This window comes from Peromyscus eremicus, unplaced genomic scaffold, assembly GCF_949786415.1.
Source record: "Peromyscus eremicus unplaced genomic scaffold, PerEre_H2_v1 PerEre#2#unplaced_603, whole genome shotgun sequence".
Lineage (NCBI taxonomy): Eukaryota > Metazoa > Chordata > Mammalia > Rodentia > Cricetidae > Peromyscus > Peromyscus eremicus.
In genome coordinates, this window is record NW_026734839.1 from 157839 (window position 1) to 179530 (window position 21692).

Consider the following 21692-nt stretch of genomic DNA (forward strand, 5'->3'; position numbering starts at 1 on the left):
AAATACTATGTTTTAGAAGAGACTAAACTAAAATCCCAATGTGGTCTCATTCTGGAAAAAAACAGAGTTGGAAAAGAGGAAAGTACAGTTTTCTTCATGTAATTTTGTTCTAAACTCTATTTCATCTATTCCAGTGCATCTCAGATAAAACTTTTGTTAGTTTCAGTAGTCTGTCTCTATTAAACAAGCCACCTTTTTGTTTTGGTATTTCATTGAAGCCATTTTGTACACATACTCTTTTATCTCTGCCAAATTATTATTTACTTCAGGAAATCCAATAATGGGCTATTTCTTCTCTTACTTGAGGTCTTCAGTTCTTGTACAGAGAACTCTATCTTCATAGAGTCTGGAGCACAGGAGTCTGAGGTTATGGGTCAATGGCAGTGGACCCTACCATAGGCCTCAGTCCTTAGTGTACAGATGACCATTTTCTTGAGTTGACATTTTGTGTGCCCAAATCTGAGTGTAATTTCCTCTTGTGAGGATACCAGGAGTACTGAATTAAATGCAATACACTAATGACTTTAACTTACTTATCTCTATCTATACTCCTGATGTCCTTAGAGTCTTATGACCTGATCTTCACACTGTAGGTTGGAGGTTGACTGAAGATTAAGAATGAAGCATATAAGTAATTAGAAGAGGAAAATTAAACCTGTAACTCTCTACTTTCTGCATTTATATCCAAGTTTTTTAGGCATCCCCAAATACCTCACATCTATCTCATTCCTTCTTCAGCCCTGAGTCCCATCTCATTAATTATTCACTAATTTGGTGTGGTGTATTCTGGCAGTCACTCCTCAACTGCACAGCTATGAAACCATACCAACAATTTGCTCATAGCATAGAGAGGTGGCACAGACATAGAGAAGATGAGTATTCCCATTTCAAGGGAGACAATTCAGAAGAAAGACAGTAAATACGATTGTGAAGCAATCCAAATTGAGCTTGGCAAATGTCATCATATTTTAACACTGGAGGATAATTCACTTAGTTCTTATAAGTTCTAATCTTAGCCTGCAATGGATCAACAATCTTGACCTGTTGAACATCTTTTAGAGCAGTGAATGGAAGTGTATTTTGTGGTTATCATCCATTATATATCTTTGGTTCTTTCCATTAAACATTTTCTTAGAGTTTAGGGCTATGATACAGAAAGCCTAAGAAAGACAAACAAAAACATGTCTCTCATTTTCCATTGAGGATATTGAACACAACCCTCTAAAATCCCAAGAATATCTCCCAGAAAAAAAGCAATCTTTTCAGTGTTTCTGAAGACCATGTCATCACCACAGAAAGATTCCACTGCAAGGTCTCTGAGACACTATGAGAGATGTGCAACGACCATTGACATATTCACAACAATTTCTTACAGCTTCATTGGAACAAAAAACCCTTCCACTTATTCTTACATATTTTGGATATAAAGAGTTTCTTCACCTTTTCTCATGAGGGCCAAACCATTAATAATCACATCTTTAATGATGAGACTAAAATTAGACACATTTTTTTCTTTCATGGCTTGGAAGGAGCTGTACTTGAGGACCATATCTAGCTCATCTGGCTCCAGTTTCTTTCCTAGGAAGTCACAGATCTTCTCTATGGTTCCCCTTGTACTCTAAAAGAAAAATCAAAACAAAAATGAGGGTAATAGAGAAATCTGAGAGAACAGATGCAGAGAAGGTAACTACAGATGGAAGATGGAAAAAGAAACATGAAGAATGAAATGGCATCATAAAATGAGAAAGTATTCAATGGGGTTTAGGAAAGAAACAGGCCTTGTAAAGAGGGCAAGAGTCACACATAACATTTGTATATTTAGTCAGCTTGCAATGTGACTGATCTCTGGCCCTTAAAATACAGAGGCTGCGATTTTTATTATGGGGGACTTAATATTAGATGGGTCTCATATAACTTAGGATGTCCCCAAATTTACGTTGTATTGAATGAAGACCTTAAACTTCTGATCATCTTGTCTCTAACACTTTATTGGTGTATTCACAGGTGTATGCCAACCTACCTACTAAATGCAATCGGATTTTTGTCTTGAGACAGTATGCTATGGAGGGAGTCCTATCTGGTCTGATGCAAATTGCTGTGGAGACCAGACTGACCTTAAAACACAAAGAGGCTTTTCCCCTTAAGTGCAAGCATTAAAGGTATGCACCAAGATACCAAACCTGCCCTCTGTTTAACGATACTTATAGAAATACTTATAGACAGCAGTCAATGTGAGTGAAGGCAATATGCACAAATAATTTGATCGGGGCTCACGATACTTTTTCCTATGGGTAACTGAGCATAACACAGATTTAAAACACTTTCATAAAAATGTTCTCAATAATTTTTACTTGGGGCTACTGCCAATATTTTATTTTGTTTTGAATTATAATTTCATGCTGTTACTTAGATGGGCATCAAATGCACAACCTTTTTACCTCAGACCGCCCAGACTGGGATTATAACTGTGCACTGCCACAACTGGCTCACTTCTAGGAGTTAGTCATAAGAATGCAAAACTTTGGAATAAGGAAGACTTTGCTTAGAATCCAAGCCCTACAAATGGGCTCATAAAGGAATTTTTGGCTCTAAACTTTTATTACATATTTTATCACAGACTCAGTTAATATTTAATGTAAAGGTAAACAACCATGGCAATAACTGAAAACAGTGCATTGAATGGTTGCAAAGGAGACTTATGGGAAAATGAATAAGCATGCAGCAGAGGTGGGTAATGAAGTTTCCTGGGAAAATTGAATTTTACAATGAAAAATTCAAATATTCCTCAAAAGACAAAGTATCTGATGGATGGCTTTGCTTTTTACATGGAAAATTTCTTCCCCTGGAAGATAAAATCAAGAGAGCAAATTATTTTGGAATGATTCAAATTTTCTGTTTTTGTTTATCCTTAATATATTTCATCAAAGATTATTTTTCTGACTCATGCCAGGGAAGTAGGTAGGCTGACCACATATTTTCTCCTTTTCTTCTGCTCCTCACGTCCCAATTCGAAACTCTCATACCAAGTTCTACCACAGAATATCTGTGGCTACTCCCCCCATCTAGAGTGGATCCCAAAGAGCTTCTCCTCTTATCCTGACTCTTCCAACTCATAGGATTATCCCAATCCCCTACTTCAACTGGCCCTCCTTGGGAACCCACAGATTACTCTGACCAGGGAATTGTAAGCTAACTATAGATTTTTGTCTCACTCTCCATTCCTTTGAGTCCCATCCCCCAGTGTTATCCCTAATTCTGCATCAAAACACCTACATCAGACACCTCCATCTCTAGTGGATCTCAGAGACCCTCCTAAATACCCCTACCATAAATTGTTGATTGGTCCCACACCTCAAGTCAATCAACCATTTCCCAAGAACCCACAGGCAAAACTGGGCATGGAAGTAGTAGACTCAATGCAGAGCTTTATCTCTCCATTTCCTCCTCAAGTCCATTCTCCTAGTTTCACCCTCATCTCTGTGCAGAACACCTGCTATAGTCTCTCCCCAAAATTCCCCAATATAATGTGTATAACATAGGTCTTAGTCTCCAAAGCTCCTTCTACCTACTCATTCCTTTCCCCTCACCTCCAGATCAAGAAGACACTCCATAAGAACCCACATGTCACTCTGACCAGGAAAGGAAGTAGGCTAACTGTAGATCTTCACCTTTACCTGCATTATCCCAACTCTGATCATTCAGTTTTATTCAAAGCCTTATATCAAAATTGTGCTGTGGCCTATCCTCACTCAGTGCCCCCATTTCCAGGTGATTATCTATGCAGTTCCTGTGGAAAACTGCTTTCTTCCATCCTGGGGTCCTTCTTATTCTCCACTCATAAGTCATCACCTTTTGTAAGTGCTATGGAATATTCCTACACAGTGTGTAAATTATGCTCTGATTAATTTAATAAAAAAGTTGACTGACCAATAGCCATGTGGTATAAGGTTAGGAAGTAAACCAAATTATGGAGGAGAAAAAGAAGGGCCAAGAGAGAGTAAGCCACTGAAAAAGTAAGATGATACAGGCAGGTAAAGCCACAGGACATGTGGCAATACATAGATTAATAAAATGGGTTAATTTAAATGTAAGAGCTGGTTAGTAACAAGCCTGAGCTATTGGATGAGAATGTTGGAATGATCATAAGCTTCTGAGTGGTAATTTGAGAACTGGCAGGTGGGAAAGAAATGTCCATTTACATAGGGCACCCACGATTGGGCACATGTATCCATGTAAAGTGTGAGAGAGCTTAAAAAATGTTTCTAGACATACAAAAATGAAGCCAAGAGCAGCTTCATAGTTCATGCCTCTCATGTGAGCCACTGTACAGAGACACGTCCTCTGGCTGTGACATGTGGGCTTGATCGGCAGCATAGGAAGTTCTCACAGTCTCACACAGGATGAGGTGCAGAGTGGCATTTCCCAGCCACATAGTAGGTGGCAGATTGAGGGTTTTGCTCATAAAGACAGAAAGGTTTAGAAATACACAGTAAGTACAAATTCAGACAAAAATGCCTCTAAGTAGATTACAGTGTGTTTGAAAAATGTGTATAGGCTTGGGAGAAGAAGAGAAATGATAGAAACAGTCATAGATTAAAAATGATTTTAAAAGAATTAAGTAAAATTCTTAAAATTAGAGTAATAAAAATTATGATAAGCCATATATAGATCAGAAAACACTGAGAGTCTAAATTCTATATTATATTCTGTACTGTATTTAGATTTTTTGACTGTTAATGCATGAAAAACAACTTCTGAAAGACATTTGATTTTGAAAACTATTAAATTAAACCAACCTATATATTTTAAAATTATCTTGACTTCAAAATTAAAGTCAAAAGATATGTTAAATGTGGAAAAGTTGCACTTGTTTCCACAGAAAATAAGAGGCTATGGATTCATCCCAGGTCAAGGAAAATCAGGTTTGTTTGAAGAAAAACCCCTAAAATCCTGAATACAGAAATGAGAAAATAAACCTAAAGTAAATACAAGAAATATGATGTATGTTTTACCTGCTCAAACATAAAACAAAAAAATCTTTTTGGCTAGCCTGTGTACAATGCAAAGTTTATATTTTTTAACTGAGGTATATATGTTGTAGTGGGTAGCCATTCCAGCTTTGTTCTGGAAGTTCCAACCCCCATTGAGACTTTGGCAACTGTTACGCCTACAAGGCGGGGCCAAGGGAGGCGCCTGGGGACCCGAGATCTGGATAGGCGAACGCTCTCTTGGTTCCAGGACCCTGGATGGTGGAGGTGGACAAAGCAGAGCTACAGAGAACACTGCTGGACTGTGATACACCTTCCCCAGACCCCACGACCTACCTATCCCTTAATTTGTAAGTTACGCCATTAAATAAATCTCCTTTTAACTACATGGAGTGGCCTAAATAATTTCACCAATATCTGGCACTCACGTGGGGCAAATTCCAAAGGCCTGAGTGGCTCCCGCCCTCAGCCTCCTCCCCGGCTCAGGCTCACAGGGTACCTAAACCTGCCTGCAAAGTTCCATATAACCAGGGAACACCTACATGGTTCCATTCCCGAAAAAGGGAGCAGCTAGTCCGGTCTCAGCCCCCTAGCTTAGCCCCCAGCGAAAGAGGCACTCCCCAGCTTCCTGAGTGCACGCACGCCAGCTGCGGCTCGGCTCCGCCATCTTGACTCCAGCAAGCTGCAGTCAGCCAAGATCACCAGCAGGACATGCTTTGGAGCTGTACCATCGCCACCTGCTGGCTGAAAAGTGCTACTACACCCCCCCAAAACCACAAAAGGTAAGTAAAAGTACCTGATAATTTTACACCTTAAAATTGACTAACAAATTTTGAGTAATTCTTGTAATATGGCTGACAACATTACCTCACAAGAATTTGAAAACCTTTTTGCCTGTATGATGAATGACATCTTCCTGGAAATATACGACCTTCCTAAGGCATATCTGGCCTGTACCATTTTGGCATTCATTGTAATAATCCATGCAGTGTTCAAACACTGGTTTAAAAACAAGAACAAAGATGAGTCATTATTGGGACTGATACAGGCTTTAAGCAAGAGCAATGAAGGCTTACGGAAAAAGATTCTCTCTCTGGAATCTGCTAACCAGGATTTACAGGCTTTTAAAGATAGCAATGAAGACTTACAGAAAAAGATTCTATCTCTGGAATCTGCTTTAATGGATAGCAATGAGACCTTAGAGAAAAAGATTCTTTCTCTGGCATCTGCTAATCAGGATTTACAAAACAGGCTTGTACCAAAAATTGATCTTATTGATAATAAATGTGAATATTTAATGGACAGAACACTAACTCTCCAGACACTATATAAGGAAGAAAGATTATCATTAATTGATAAGATAAGGTCCATGGAATCATGTGTTTCTGAGGAACATAAAAACTTCTATGATTCCATGAGAAATCTGGAGTCCCTTGCCAGAGAGGAGGTTGACTCCCTAGAACAGACCCTAGGTGCTCGTTTGCAGGCCTTAGAAGAAACTCTCAGTAAACATGACAAGGGACCTAATAAGCAGAAGGGCAAGACCATAGAGGTTGTAACATCTCCAAATGGCTCTCACACAATGGCTTATCCTGTTATCATCCATGAGAAGCCAGCGGATGACACGCACCCCGAGCCATATAATACATATACATTACAACCAATTTCAACAAGGGACTTTAAAAATATAAAGGAAGCAGTAGTTACGTATGGGATACACTCCACATACATAAAACAATTGTTAAATTCGTGGTCTACCTCACATAGAATCATCCCAGATGACTGGCATCAGTTAATTTCAGCTGTTCTAGAATATAGTCAGCAGCTACAGTGGAAAAGCTGGTTGAGAGAAGAGGCAAAAAATTTAGAACAACAAGGTAAACTCAGAGGTTTTGTGATCTCCCAAGATCAAATACTTGGTGAGGGATGTTTTGCTGACAGGAATGTACAAGCCATTTATGATGAACATACAATATCCCTATGCAGTACAGCAGCTCTAAATGCTTGGGAAAAAATTCCAGAACCTGGAAAACCAACTGAGGTATACACAAAGATATTTCAGGGACCGCACGAACCCTTCACTGATTTTTTACAAAGACTGGACACAGCTATAACAAGAGCTGTATCAGATAAAGAATTAAGAAAAGTATTAATTGAGTCCTTGGCGTTCGACAATGCTAATGCAGAATGCAGAAGAATACTTACACCATTAAAGATCAGATCAGCTCCTTTGGAAGAATGGATTCAGTATACTAATGGTGTTGAGTCTAGTAACTACAGTAATGAGGCTTGGATAGGAGAGACAAATCCCAGAGGTGAAAGAAGGCCCCGTGTTACCAAATGTTTTAAATGTGGTACACCAGGTCATATAAGTAAAAACTGTACGTGGGGTACTCCTAGGAGTAATACTCCTTTTAGGAATAGCCTAAACAGGAGACCCCAACCACCTCCCGGATTATGTAGAAGGTGTGGCAAAGGCCGACATTGGACCAGTGAGTGCAGATCAAAAATAGATATACGAGGTAACCCTTTACTGGCGGGAAAGGCCTCAGGGGGCTTCTTGCAGGCCCCCAAATCAAATGTAGTACGAACATTCCCAGCCACTGTGGAAGAAATTCCTCTCCAGGACAACTGAATAAACCACTGCCTAATGTAAAAACCGATACTGCAATGGATGATAAAACAGCTCTGATGGATGGATCACAGTTTACAAAGAACACTATAAAACAAATATTTTGGCAGACTTCCATAAATGATCAAAGACCAAAGCTTAGAATTCGAATTAATGGCCTGGTTATGGAGGGACTGGTAGACACAGGTGCAGATGTGACTTTAATTACACCAAAATCATGGCATCCGAATTGGCCTCTTCAAGAGGTAGATGTCCAACTTTTAGGGATTGGCACCCTATCTCAGATAAAACAGAGTTCGAGATGGGTTGAATGCATAGGGCCAGAAGGACAGAGAGGAAGACTGAAGCCATATGTAGCAAATGTAGCAGTAAATCTTTGGGGCCGAGATCTGTTACAACAGTGGAATACCTAGATTAAAATTCCTACACTTTCAGAAAAAGAATACAGACCAATGCATGTTTCTAGGAATAATATCATCGCATGCTATAAAAATCAGGCACCAACCATTCAGGCTGTTCACAAACAGAGCACAACTGCTGTTGAACTCTCAGAAGTACCAACTGCCTTACCTTTAAAATGGCTAACTAATAAACCTGTCTGGGTTGGACAATGGCCTTTGACAAAAGAGAAGCTACAAGCTTTAGAACAGCTGGTTCAAGAGCAGTTAAATGCTCAACACATTGAAGAATCTACCAGCCCTTGGAATTCTCCTGTATTTGTTATTAAAAAAAGTCTGGTAATTGGAGAATGCTGACAGATCTGAGAGCTATTAATAAAGTAATTCAGCCAATGGGCTCCCTACAGACTGGGATGCCCTTGCCCTCTGTGCTACCTAAAGAATGGCCTATAATAGTTATTGACTTAAAAGACTGTTTCTTTACCATACCCTTACAAGAAAATGATAGAGAAAAATTTGCCTTCACAGTACTTAATTATAATAATTCTCAGCCAGTCAAGAGATATCAATGGAAGGACCTCCCACAGAGATTGTTAAACAGCCCTACTTTGTGCCAATACTTTGTGCAGAAACCATTGGAGATAATTCGTGTAAAGTTTCCACAATCCATAATTTATCACTATATGGATGATATCCTATTAGCTGATCCAAAGTTAGATACATTAGAAAGCATGTTTGAAGAAGTAAAAAAAGTTTTGCCTCACTGGGGACTACAAATTGCTCCTGAAAAAATACAAAGAGGAGATTCTATTAACTACTTAGGATATAAGATAGAGCTACAAAAAATTAGACTCCAAAAGGTACAGCTAAGGAGAGATCGATTGAAGACTCTTAAAGATTTTCAAAAGTTATTAGGAAGCATTTCCAACTTACTGGGTATCATGGGAATACCCAAAGATGGACTACAAAATTTGGCTAATACTCTAGAAGGGGACAAAGAATTAAATAGTCCAAGAGAATTATCAGCCGAAGCTGAGAAGGAATTGGCTCTAGTAGAAAAGACAATTCGAGAAGCACATGTGGATCGTGTGGATCCAGAACTTAAATGCATTCTTGTCATATTCCCCTCCAGACATTCCCCAACAGGTATTTTGATGCAGAGGGAAGATATTATATTGGAATGGATATTCCTACCACGTAAACCAAATAAGAAATTAAAGACTTATATAGAAAAGATCTCTGATATGATTCAAAAAGGTAAACTAAGACTTCGCCAGTTGACAGGAATGGACCCAGCAGAAATTGTAGTACCTTTAACTAATGAAGAAATTTCATCACTATGGAAAGATAATGAACACTTGCAGAGAGCCTGCAGTAACTTTTTGGGAGAGATTAACAACCACTATCCCAAAAGCAAGAGAATAGAATTTATAAAGAAAACCAAATGGGTCCTTCCTCACATTGTACGACAAAAGCCAATTTCTGGAGTCCTCACATTCTATACTGATGCAAATAAACCAGGGAAAGCAGGATATAAATCAGGAGACTTAAGTAAAGTGGTACAAAGTCCATACAGCTCTGTACAAAAGGCAGAACTGTATGCCATTCTTATGGTACTGATGGACTTCACAGAACCCCTCAATATAGTCACTGACTCTCAATATGCAGAGAGAGTTGTTTTACATATTGAAACTGCTGAATTTATTCCTGATAATACAGAATTAACTTCATTATTCATACAATTGCAGGAAAACATCAGAAAACGGGAACATCCTATATATATAACACATATCAGATCCCATACAGGTCTGCCAGGACCTCTAGCACAAGGTAATGATGAGATTGATCAGTTACTAATAGGTAATGTGCTAGAAGCTTTAGAATTTCATAAGAAATACCATGCAAATAGCAAAGGTTTGAAGAAGGATTTCTCCATCACTTGACAACAGGCTAAGGATATTGTGAAAAAATGTCCTACTTGTTCCATCTATAACCAACTTCCATTACCTGCAGGGAGCAATCCAAAAGGTATACAAAGAAATGAAATTTGGCAGATGGATGTGATTCATTTTGCAGAATTTGGAAGATTAAAGTATGTACATCATACCATTGACACCATTCAGGATTTCAATGGGCAACTCCTATGATTTCTGAAAAGGCTGATTCTGTGATTACACACCTATTAGAAGTTATGGCCATCATGGGGATACCTGTACAAATTAAGACAGACAATGCTCCAGCATATGTCTCCAATAAAATGAGACAATTCTTTGCTTATTACAATATAAAGCATGTTACAGGTATACCACACAATCCCACAGGCCAAGCAGTCATAGAAAGATCCAATCAAACTTTAAAGGATATGCTAAATAAACAGCAACAGGTAACAATGACTCCTAGAAATAGATTGCATAGTGCTTTATTAACCTTGAATTTTCTCAATGCTGATGAGAAAGGAACAACAGCTGCAGAGAGACATTGGACTACAGACAAAACTCCCGAGCTAAACCAACCAGTTTATTTCAAGGATGTGCTGACCTCAGAATGGAAACCTGGATATGTTCTACGTTGGGGAAGGGGTTTTGCCTTTGTTTCTGCAGGAGAAGAAAAGCTATGGATACCAACAAAATTAATAAAAATTTGATTTGAACAGGAAAAAACCCTTGATGAGGTGAAGTAAAAGATCATCCACCAATGTGACATCTCTACAAGTTGTAAGAAAAATTTAACAATCAAGGTTGGGGTAGGGTTCTGTTTTTGTTTTTCCAGGATAATGGAAATACCCATCTTCCAAAAATCATAAGGCCTTGGATATCTGGATGTTTACAGCAGAAAGAAAGAATCTATTGGTACCAATCTACACACGGTAAAATCTCACTGTCTAACATCTATCTCTCTATCAATATAGAAAAGTTGTGGTTCCAATTCAATTATAAGCCAAGCTGGCTTTGGAGATGGAATTGGCTCACTCCTTCTCTAAACCCAAGCACATTGCTAAAAGAAAAGTTTGAGAGATTCTTCAGTACCATATCAGAAGAGCCCTCTGGTGTGGGACAGAAGGAAACCAGTAAAAAGGGACCATTGTCTTCTAGATTCTAATTCTCTCCATGCTTACTCTTGATTTCTCAGAATCCTTTCTTACATGCTATGTCCTCTTTAAATCCAAATCTTCCATTTTGATAACAAATAAGTTTTTCTAATAGCAATCTCAGAAGTCTCCAGAAGGAAGATGGGGCCCCAACAACAACTCTACCCAATCCAGAATGATGCCATGGTAATCATCATCATACTACACTTCTTACCAGAATTTCAGACAATCTTACCCATTACTCTAAGAATTGCTGCAGAACCTACAGTTAGTCTAACTGAAATTTAACTATCTGCGCTTTCTCACAGTACCCAACAGAGATAACATCACCCCCTAAACAGCAGGAAGCAATTCTAAGAAAACGACGCCCCTTCTCCCTTAGGTTTCATAATTCTCAGGGTTATGGATGATGGTTATAGGGTTGGGGGTGGAAGGAAATATTAAACTCAGTACTCTTAAAAAAAGGAAAAGAAGAAATGGAATGGATAGGTATATGACATTATGGTAGATTATTGTGTATACTAGTAAACAAATTTAGTAAAATAGCAGCCTTAAATAATTTGCACTGTAATTTGCACTGTTATGGATTCTTATATGTTGATACAAATGTAAACTATTTTTATATTCCTGTTTAAGATAATTTGTATATTGATACAAATACAGAACTATACTTGGTATAATGTACATATATTTCTACTCTTATTTGAAATATTTGTATATTGATACAAATGTAAATTTATATCTATCATACTTTATGTATGTTCTACTTCTGTTTAGGATATTCGGTATATTGATATATATTTAAGATTATTGTCATATTGTATATCACACTATACACTCCTACCTCTGTTATAACATCTTGTGTATTGTCACAATTTTGAAGTCATCGTTCTTTACCATACACTTGCTTATAGACTGTCTACCTTGTTTATGTGAAGCCTTAGTCCTTAGGTTATTTCAGTAGATAAGACCTATAGATTTATAGTCACCTATGCTTGTCATCTCTATAGTTACGTTAGTTAGGTTATACAGATTTACAGATACATAGGTCAGATGGACAAGTAATCTTCAAACACTTCATAGACCTAGAGAATATGGCATTTAAATAACTTAGAATTCTGTCGATGTGAGACACAATTGCTCCTGGCTGCACCAATTTGATCCCGAGAGAATGTTGGGCTTCTAGACATTTCCATTTGGAAGTTTGTCTTCTTGGCACAAAATGGCCTACTGGGCAAAGAACTGCCCTTGCCTCGACAGCTGACAGTACAAATGCAATGCTATCCTTTCTGGACAAGCGGGACACAAGGAAAGCGACCACTGTACTCTGCCAAGACAGGGTAAGATGGTCTTTCAGAATTCCTGCTTCTGAAAATGGTCTGTCAGATACTTTAGGCCTGTAGCCAATTTGAATGCACCAACAATGCTGAGAAACATTAGGTGACTGTCCAGGCTGCCAGCTGTCTTGGTCTACTCTCGCAAGATTCCCGAAAGTTGCTTGCATCCATCTACCATTTCTCAGGTACCATTATATTCCTTCTCAGGTCTTTGATGGGATTGAAGACTAGCAGTTATAGTTACAACTTAGTAGATAGAACATATTAAGTATTAGATTCAGGTTCTTTAGGATAGGACACCTTTTGGAATGATCTTTGTAACATGCCATTTACCTATGCTCTATACTTCTCTGGATTTTAATATGTGTTTCTTGCTTGATATTGTTTGCATTGGTTGTAGTTCCATCTTATCTAGGTCATTATCCCTCATTATTCCTGGACAATATTTGATAACCATTCCTTTGTATATAGTCTTGTATTAGGTTAGAACTTTCTTATTTAGACAAAAAGGGGGAGATGTAGTGGGTAGCCATTCCAGCTTTGTTCTGGAAGTTCCAACCCCCATTGAGACTTCGGCAACTGTCACGCCTACAAGGCGGGGCCAAGGGAGGTGCCTGGGGACATTTTTTTCATACATATGCCCAGGATCACTGAGAGATGGTTGATATCCCAGTACTCTGATACAGTCTGTGAAGGGGACATATTAGCAGCATCTAGTGTGTGAGAATCCCAGCTTTCCTCACCAAATCTACGCAGAGTGCATTTCAGGCAGATCTCCAAGGCCCATCATGGCACAGTAAGTTAAATGTGCATTTGGCCAAAGTATTCTCAACCACTGGACACTGACCTTGGCCTTGGATCTGAAGAAAGATTTGGGGAAAAGATGAATAGGGAGGTGGGAGCTCATGAGGCATGGTCCTTCCTTATTGATTAACATTGCATATCCATTTTGAGTCTCTATCCAGGGTGAGCGTTCCCAGACGGGCACAGATTGGATCCATTTGGGATTCCCCTTGGTCTGAATCAAGCAAACAATCTCAATCAGCCAGTTAGTTCCTGAACAAGAAGGAAAAGTTATTGTCATTCATTTCAAGAGCACCTGTGAAAAGCTTTAAATAGAAAATACAACCATATAATTTACACTGCAGCTGTTTTCAATCACAAAGGCATGTGGTATTCACAATATTCACATGGTATACATACAAAATATATTCTTCCAGCACACTCAAAATGCTTCAACTAACGAAACTGAGAATCTTTACTCAGTAAACTCTACCTGCCTACTGAACATCCCCTCCTTTCCTAAAACATCAACATTCTACATTCTGGTTCAGTAAATTCAACTATCCCAGATATTTGTCAGGGATTCAGTCATGGAATCTGTCCTTGAGATGGGGATCCTTTCATTTAATACAATGTCATTAAGATGCATCCATCCCGCAGTGTATATATGAGTACTGCTTCCCTTTTGTAAATAAATTCCTTTGTGTCTATTCACCATACACACTTGTATTTGTGAGTATATGCTCGTTTGTCAGTGGGTGTTTCTCTAGCTTTATTCTCTGGGCTATTATTTGAATCCTTTTCCTGCAGTTTACTGCCCTTGGATTTTCCATGTTATTGCCCTTTGATGTTAGCAACCTAATACTTAACCAATGGTTACTGCTTCTGCCATCTACCAATACCCCTCCCCCAGATGACCATGATGCCTTTCTTGGTTACCTGAGTTTTGAGAATCTTTCCTCTACCTGGAGAAGGCCCATGGTAATTCTTCTAGCTGACATTGTCCCCTCCTCCACATATTCTTACATTCATGCCTTTTTCTCTTGATGCTATTTCATCTGTTTATTCTCATCATTATCTCTCTTCTACTCTCTTCCTCACAGAGACAAACCAATGCCAGAATCCGCTTTAGGAAATACTGTCATTGTTCAGTAGTAGTGCTTGAGCTGCTCCTCTGACTATACCGGTTAGGTTAGAGATCTTCCTCTGAGTAGAAATGCTCTCAGATACAGCTCTCCATGACCACAAATCATTGAACACATGAGATATATAAAGCATTCCATTCACCACCATAATGAATGATTATTAAAGCCCTAACCTTCCACAGACAGTTCAGAATCATTCTCAATGATGTTTCTTACCTGACTTTGGGTAAGTCAGTATGACTGTGTCTTCATCTCTGATCACAAACTTATCACGACTTTATTCAATTATTTTTTTTTCATACCCTATAGCAGGGAAAGGTATTCCTTCAAACCAAATGTAGTCTGACATCCCAAAGAACTATTTCTTGGTGCTATGATAATTCCAGTCTTGGCCACCTGTTCAGCTTAAAGCAAATGCTGACAGGTAAAATTTATAGTGCAGGCAAAAAAATCATTAGCATCCCAAAGTTTGTTCTGAAATGAGCTGCTGATATGAAGAAATATAGATAGATTGCAGAAACCAGTCAAAGGTTGCTGTATTAAGCAACTGTGAACTTATTCAGTGCTTGTTTTGGAGAACTGTGAGCCTTAGGTCATGACCCCAAACCAGAAACTCAAAAATAAGTACTTAGACATAGAAATAGGGCTTAATTTAAAATAATTTCTAATAGACTCATGTGGTGGTATTGTGTTCCCTGAAATATTGTGCACCCTAATAAACTTATCTGGGGTCAGAGACAAAACAGCCACAATATTAAACATAGAGGATAGGCAGTTGTAGCACATGCCTTTAATCCCAGCAGTTGGGAAGCAAAGCTAGGCAGAAATCCATGTGTTCAAGGATACAGCCAAGCATGGTGACTCAAACCTTTAATCCCAGAAAGCCAGTCTTTAATCCCAGGGAGTGATGGTAGAAGGCAGAAAGGTATATAAGGCGTGAAGACCAGGCACTAGAAGCATTTGGCCTGCTTAAGCATTTGGCCTGGTTAAGCATTCAGGCTTTTGAGAAGCAGTTCAGCTGAGACCCATTCTGGATGAGGACTCAGAGACCTCCAGTCTGAGGAAACAAGACCAGCTGAGGATCCGGCAAGGTGAGGTAGCTGTGGCTTGTTCTAGTTCTCTGATCTTCCGGTTCACCCCAATACCTGGCTCAGGTTTGATTTTCTTAATAAGGACTTTTAAGATTCCTGCTACAGACTCAGCTTTCAGAATGATTTCAAATGGGCAAAAAATTTAGAGACCATAAAAAAAGGTTGTCCTGAAAAAAATGTCCTGTACAATTATTTTTAAAAGTAGGGATTGTTTTTGATAAACTCATAGTGCCTTCACTGCACCATGTGATCCTCACCCTCGCTTTTCTCCTCCATTGCCTTCCCCCTTTTCCTATATTCATGATTCCTTCTTTAATTTTCACTGCTATGTTTACATGATCACACGTTTATATAACCTACAAAGTCCATTTAGTTCTTTTTGTATGTGAATATATCCTCAGATGAGCACTTGGGATTGAACACCAATATGGGATTTCCCCTCCTGAGGCAGCTGACTCTGTTTCCCTCTTTCAGCAGTCATTGACCTGCTGTATTCCTTCATCTAAGGATAAGATGATGTCAAAACTTCCCCTGTCCTTATTAGGGTAACAACTGGTGCCATTATGAGGGTTCATTTGGGTAAATATACTGTTGAGAGTTCATAGTTGTATTTTTTCTATCATGTCTATAGGATATATGCTATCAACATATCTTCAGGTTCTGGTGGGCATTCTGTCCCCTATTCTGCATTTTTCCCAATCCTTAGATAGAAGGGATTCATTGTAAGTAAGTTGTGCAACTCTGTGAGTTTGTTTCTGGGCTTTGGCACCAAAATGTGACTTTTGCAACTCTGGGGGGAAGGCATCCTGACTATTTGGGGAGTCAGGTGACACCTTGAGCTTCTAGGACAGCTCTGACAGTTGGAACTGCAATGAGAAAGCTCAGCCCTGGAGGGTGAAGTATCCTGGATACCTAAAGTGCTAGGACAGCTCAACCCTGCAGATATTTCAGATATCTTGAGCTTCTTAAGACAGCTCAGCAGTGGAGGGAAAGGTTTCTCAGATACCTTGAGCTGCTAGGACTGCTCTGTTGGCTGGAGCTGCAATGAAACAGGTCAGCCCTGGAAAGGAAGGTATTCTGACTGCTTGGATGAGTCAGGCCTGGAGCTTCTAGCTCAGCAGGGAAGGGTATCAAGAGTCAGGCTAGACATAGTGTGGTGGGGGAAGTTCTCCCCACAGGATTTAGCAATCCAGCTCCTTTTCTGCAGAGCCACTACAGCTGAGCTTTTCTCAGCCTCCACTTAATGGGTGTTCCTAGCAGAGCTCCACTTCCCCATCCTAAAATGTTGCTTTTTTTGCTTCACTCCGCGAAAAGTGAAACCTCTGCTGAAATGTAGCAATTTCCTTCAGCTCCAGTGAAAAGTTCTTAACTTTTTCAGCTCCCATTTGCTCAGTACCCTGAGAGTAGTCTCAGCAAGATTCCTCTGTTCATCTCCCCCTTGCTCAGCTCCCTGAAGGATGTCTTAGCAAGGTTCTCTTCAGCCCTGCCTTGCTCATCCCCCTGAGAGTAGACTCAGCAGGGTTCTTCTCTTCAGCTCCCCCTTGCTCAGCCCCCTGAGGGATGTCATAGCAAGGTTCTCTTCAGCCCTGCCTTGCTCATCCCCCTGAGAGTAGACTCAGCAGGGTTCTTCTCTTCAGCTCCCCCTTGCTCAGCCCCCTGAGGGATGTCATAGCAAGGTTTATTCTGTGCAGTGTCCTACATAATCCATGCATGCGTGGTGTGACCATGTGATCTATGTGCATGTGTGGAGTAGCCATGTGGGCCCATGTGTACACACAGGGGGTAGTCCTTAAATGGCAGATCATGTGTCCCCTCCTCCTCTCTTCTCATGTTTTCTTTTAGCAAGCCTGAACACATCTATCCCTTTCTCTTTGTCTTAATAAAACTTTTGTTAGTGAGTTTTGTTGCATTCCATGAATTTTCCTTGCAGAGTAAGAGTGAAACCAACACCAAGAGCCTTTATAAGACCAATAGTTTCTCCCTGAGTCACAGAATCAGCTAGCTTGAATTGGACCAAGAGCAGCTCCCTGATATAGAGATCTGCCAGCTCCAACTAGACCAAGTACTAAGTAAGATTGGTCCCAGAGGGGCCCCCTGAGAAATAGACACAGCAAGCAGAGTGGACCAAGAGCAGCTCACTCAGACACAGACCACTTTTGCACTTATAAGAGGAAGAGAAGTGTAGACATCAGTGCAAAAATACAACAACATAAAAAACAATGTGATATCACTGGAAGAACCTAGGCCTACTACAACAGCAAACCCTGAACATCACAATGTAGAAGAAGCAGAAGGCCTTTAAAGCAGAAATAAAAAATTCCCATAAAGAAACTGAGGAAAATACAAGCAAAAAAATGGGAAGAAATTGAGGAAAAGACAAACAAAAAATGGAAGAAATCAATAAATCTCTTAAATAAAGGCAAGAAAACCAGGAAAAACCAATTAAACATGTGAAGGAAACAGTTCAAGACCTGGAAATTGAAATAGAAACAATGAAGAAGACACAAACAGAGAGAATGCCGGAAACAGAAAATCTGAGTAAATCAACATGAAACACAGATACAAGCACAACCAACAGAATACAAGAGATGGAAGAAAGACTCTCTGGTACAGAGGATACAATAGAGAAAATAGATTCATCAGTCAAAGAAAGCACCAAAGCCAAAAGAGACATAACACAAAATGTCCAGGAAATATGGGACACAATGAAAAGGCCAAACCTAAGAATAATAGGGATGGAAGAAGGAGAAGAATACCTACTCAAAGACAAAGAAAATATACACAACAAAATCGTGGAATAAAACTTCCCCAAATTAGAGAAGGAAATACCTATAAAGATACAAGAAGCTTATAGAACACCAAATAGACTAGACCCCCCCAAAAAAAGTCCCCTTTACACATAATAATTAAACCACTAAACATACAGAATAAAGAAAATATATTAGAGCTGCAAAGGAAAAAGACCAAGTAACATTTAGTGACAGACCCATCAGAATAACACCCAATTTCTCAATGGAGACTTTGAAAGCCAGAAGGACCTGCACAGATGTAATGCAGACACTAAGAGACCATGGATGCCAGCCTAGACTAATATACCTAGCTAAACTTTCAATCACCATGGACAGAATGAACAAGACATTGCAAGACAAAACCAGATTTAAACAATAACTATCCACACATCTGGCCATAGAAAAAGCACTAGAAGGAAAATTTCAACCTAAGGAAGTCAGATACACCCATGAAAACACAGGCAATAGATAACCCCACAGCAATAAATCCCAAAGAAGAGAAATACACACACTCTACCACCAAAAGGTAACATGAATTAACAACCAATGGGCATTAATATCACTTAATATCAATGGACTTAATTCACCTATAAAAAGACACAGGCTAACAGAATGTAAATGAAATCAGGACCCATCCTTCTGCAGCATACAAGAAACACACGTCATCTTCAAAGACAGACACTACCTCAGAGTAAAAGACTAGGAAAGGATTTTCTAATCAAATGGATTTAAGAAGCAAGCTAGTGTAGGTATCTTAATATCTAAGAAAATAGACTTCAAACTAAAACCACTCAAAAGAGATTGAGAAGGAAATTACATACTCATCATAGGAAAAATCCACCAAGATGAAGTTTCAATTCTGAACATTTTTGCTCCAAATTCAAGGGAACCCATATATTCAAAAGAAACATTACTAAAGCTCAAATCACATATCAAACCCCACACATTAATAGTGGGAGATTTCAACACCCTACTCTCATCACTGGACAGATCTTCGAGGTTGATATTTAACATAGAAATAAGGGACCCAAATGATGTTATGATTCAAATGGACTTAATTGATATCTACAGAACATTCCACTCTAACAAAAATGAATATACCTTCTTATCAACATGCCATGGAATTTTCTACAATTGATCGCATACTCAGTCACAAAGCAAATTTCAACAGATACAAAAAAATTGGAATAACCTTCTGTATTCTGTCAGACCACCATGGCTAAAAGTAACATTTAAATAACAACAAAAATTACAGAAAGCCTACACTCTCATGGAAAGTGAATAATGCTCAATTGAATCACCAATGGGTCAAGGAAGAAATAAAGAAAGAAATTGAAGACTTCCTAGAGATCAATGAAAGTGAATGTACTACATACCCAAACTTACAGGACACTAAGAAAACAGTGCTAAAAGGAAAATTCATAACACTAAATGCTCACATAAAGAAGTTGGAGAAATCTCACACTAGTGACTTCATAGCATACCTAAAAGCTCTAGAACAAAAAGAAGCAGAGTCATCCAGGAGGAATAGATGCCAGGAAATAATCAAATAAAAAGCTGAAATCAATAAATAGAAACAAAGGGAATAATACAAAGCATAAATGAAACAAACAGTTGGTTCTTAGCGAAAATCAACAAGTTAGACAAGCCCGTATCCAAATTAACCAAAAGACAGAGAGCGTCCAAATTAACAAAATCAGAAATGAAAAGGGAGACATAACAACAGACATCAAGGATATCCAGAGAATCATCAGATCATAATTCAACCCCTGTACTCCACAAAATTGGAAAATCTAAAAGAAATGGACAATTTTCTGAATAGGTACCATATAGCAAAGTTAAATCAAGACCAGATAAACTATTTAAATAGACCAATAATTCCTAAGGTTATAGAAACAGTCATTAAAAGTCTCCCAACCAAAAAAAAAACCAGGACCAGATGGTTTCAATGCAGAATTCTACAAAATTTTCAAAGAAGAGTTAATACAAATACTCTTCAAATTTTTGCACCCAATAGAAACAGAAAGAATGTTACCAAACTCCTTTGATTAGGCTACAGTTACTCTGATTCCCAAGCCAAACAAAGATGCAGCAAAAAGAGAATTACGGAACAATTTGCCTCATGAACATTGATGCAAAAATACTCAATAAAATATTCACAAACTGACTCCAACAACATATCAAAAAAATTTATCCACCACAATCAAGTAGGCTTCATCCCAGAAATGGAAGGATGGTTCAACATACGAAAGTCTGTTAATGTAATACACCATATAAACAAACTTAAAGAAAAAAAACACATATGATCATTTCATTAGATGCTGAAAAGGCCTTTGCCAAAATCCAATACCACTTCATGATAAAGTTCTTGGAGAAATCAGTAATATAAGGAATATACCTAAACATAATAAGGGTAATTTACAGCAAACCACCACCATTAAATTAAATGGAGAGAAACTCAAAGTGATTCCACTAAAATCAGGAACAAGACAAGGTTGTTCACTGTCCCCATATTTACTCAATATAGTACTTGGAGTTCTACCTAGAGCAATAAGACAACAAAAGGAGATCAAGTGGATACCAATTTGAAAGGAAGGATTCAAACATTCAGTATTTGAAGATGATATGATAGTGTATATAAGTGACCCCAAAACCTCTAAGAGGGAACTCCTACAGATGGTGAACACCTTCAGTATTGTGGTAGGATACAAGATTAACCTTAAAAAAAGTAACCCTTCTATATACAAATGATAAATAGGATGAGAAAGAAATCAGAGTAACATCACTCTTTATAATAGCCACAGATAATATAAAATACTTCAGGTTAACGCTGACTAAGCAAGTGAAAGATCTGTATGACAGGAACTTTAAGTCTCTGAAGAAAGAAATTGAAGAAGATATCAGAAAATATAAAGATCTCTCACACTCATAGATAGGTAGGATTAACATAGTCTTATGTAAGTCTTGGCAGTCTTACCAAAAATAATCTACACATTCAATGAAATCCTCATCAAATCCCAACACAATTTTGCACAGACCTGGAAAGAACAATACTCAACTTCATATGGAAAAACAAAAAACTCAGGATAGCCAAAATAATCCTGTACAATAAAACAACATCTGGAGGAATCACCACCCCTGACATCAAGCTCTACTATAGAGCTTGAGAAATACAAACAGCTTTGTATTAGCGTAAAAACTGATATGTGGACCAATGGAATAAAATTGGAGACCCTGACATTAAACCACACACCTATTAACACATGAATTTTGGCAAAAAAAGCCAAAACTGTACAATTAAAAAAGAAAACATCTTCAACAAATGGTGCTGGCATAAGTGGTTGTCAACATGTAGAATATTGTAAATAGATCCATATCTGTCGCCATGCACAAAACTCAAGTACAAGTTAATCAAATATCTCAATATAAAAGCAGTTACAC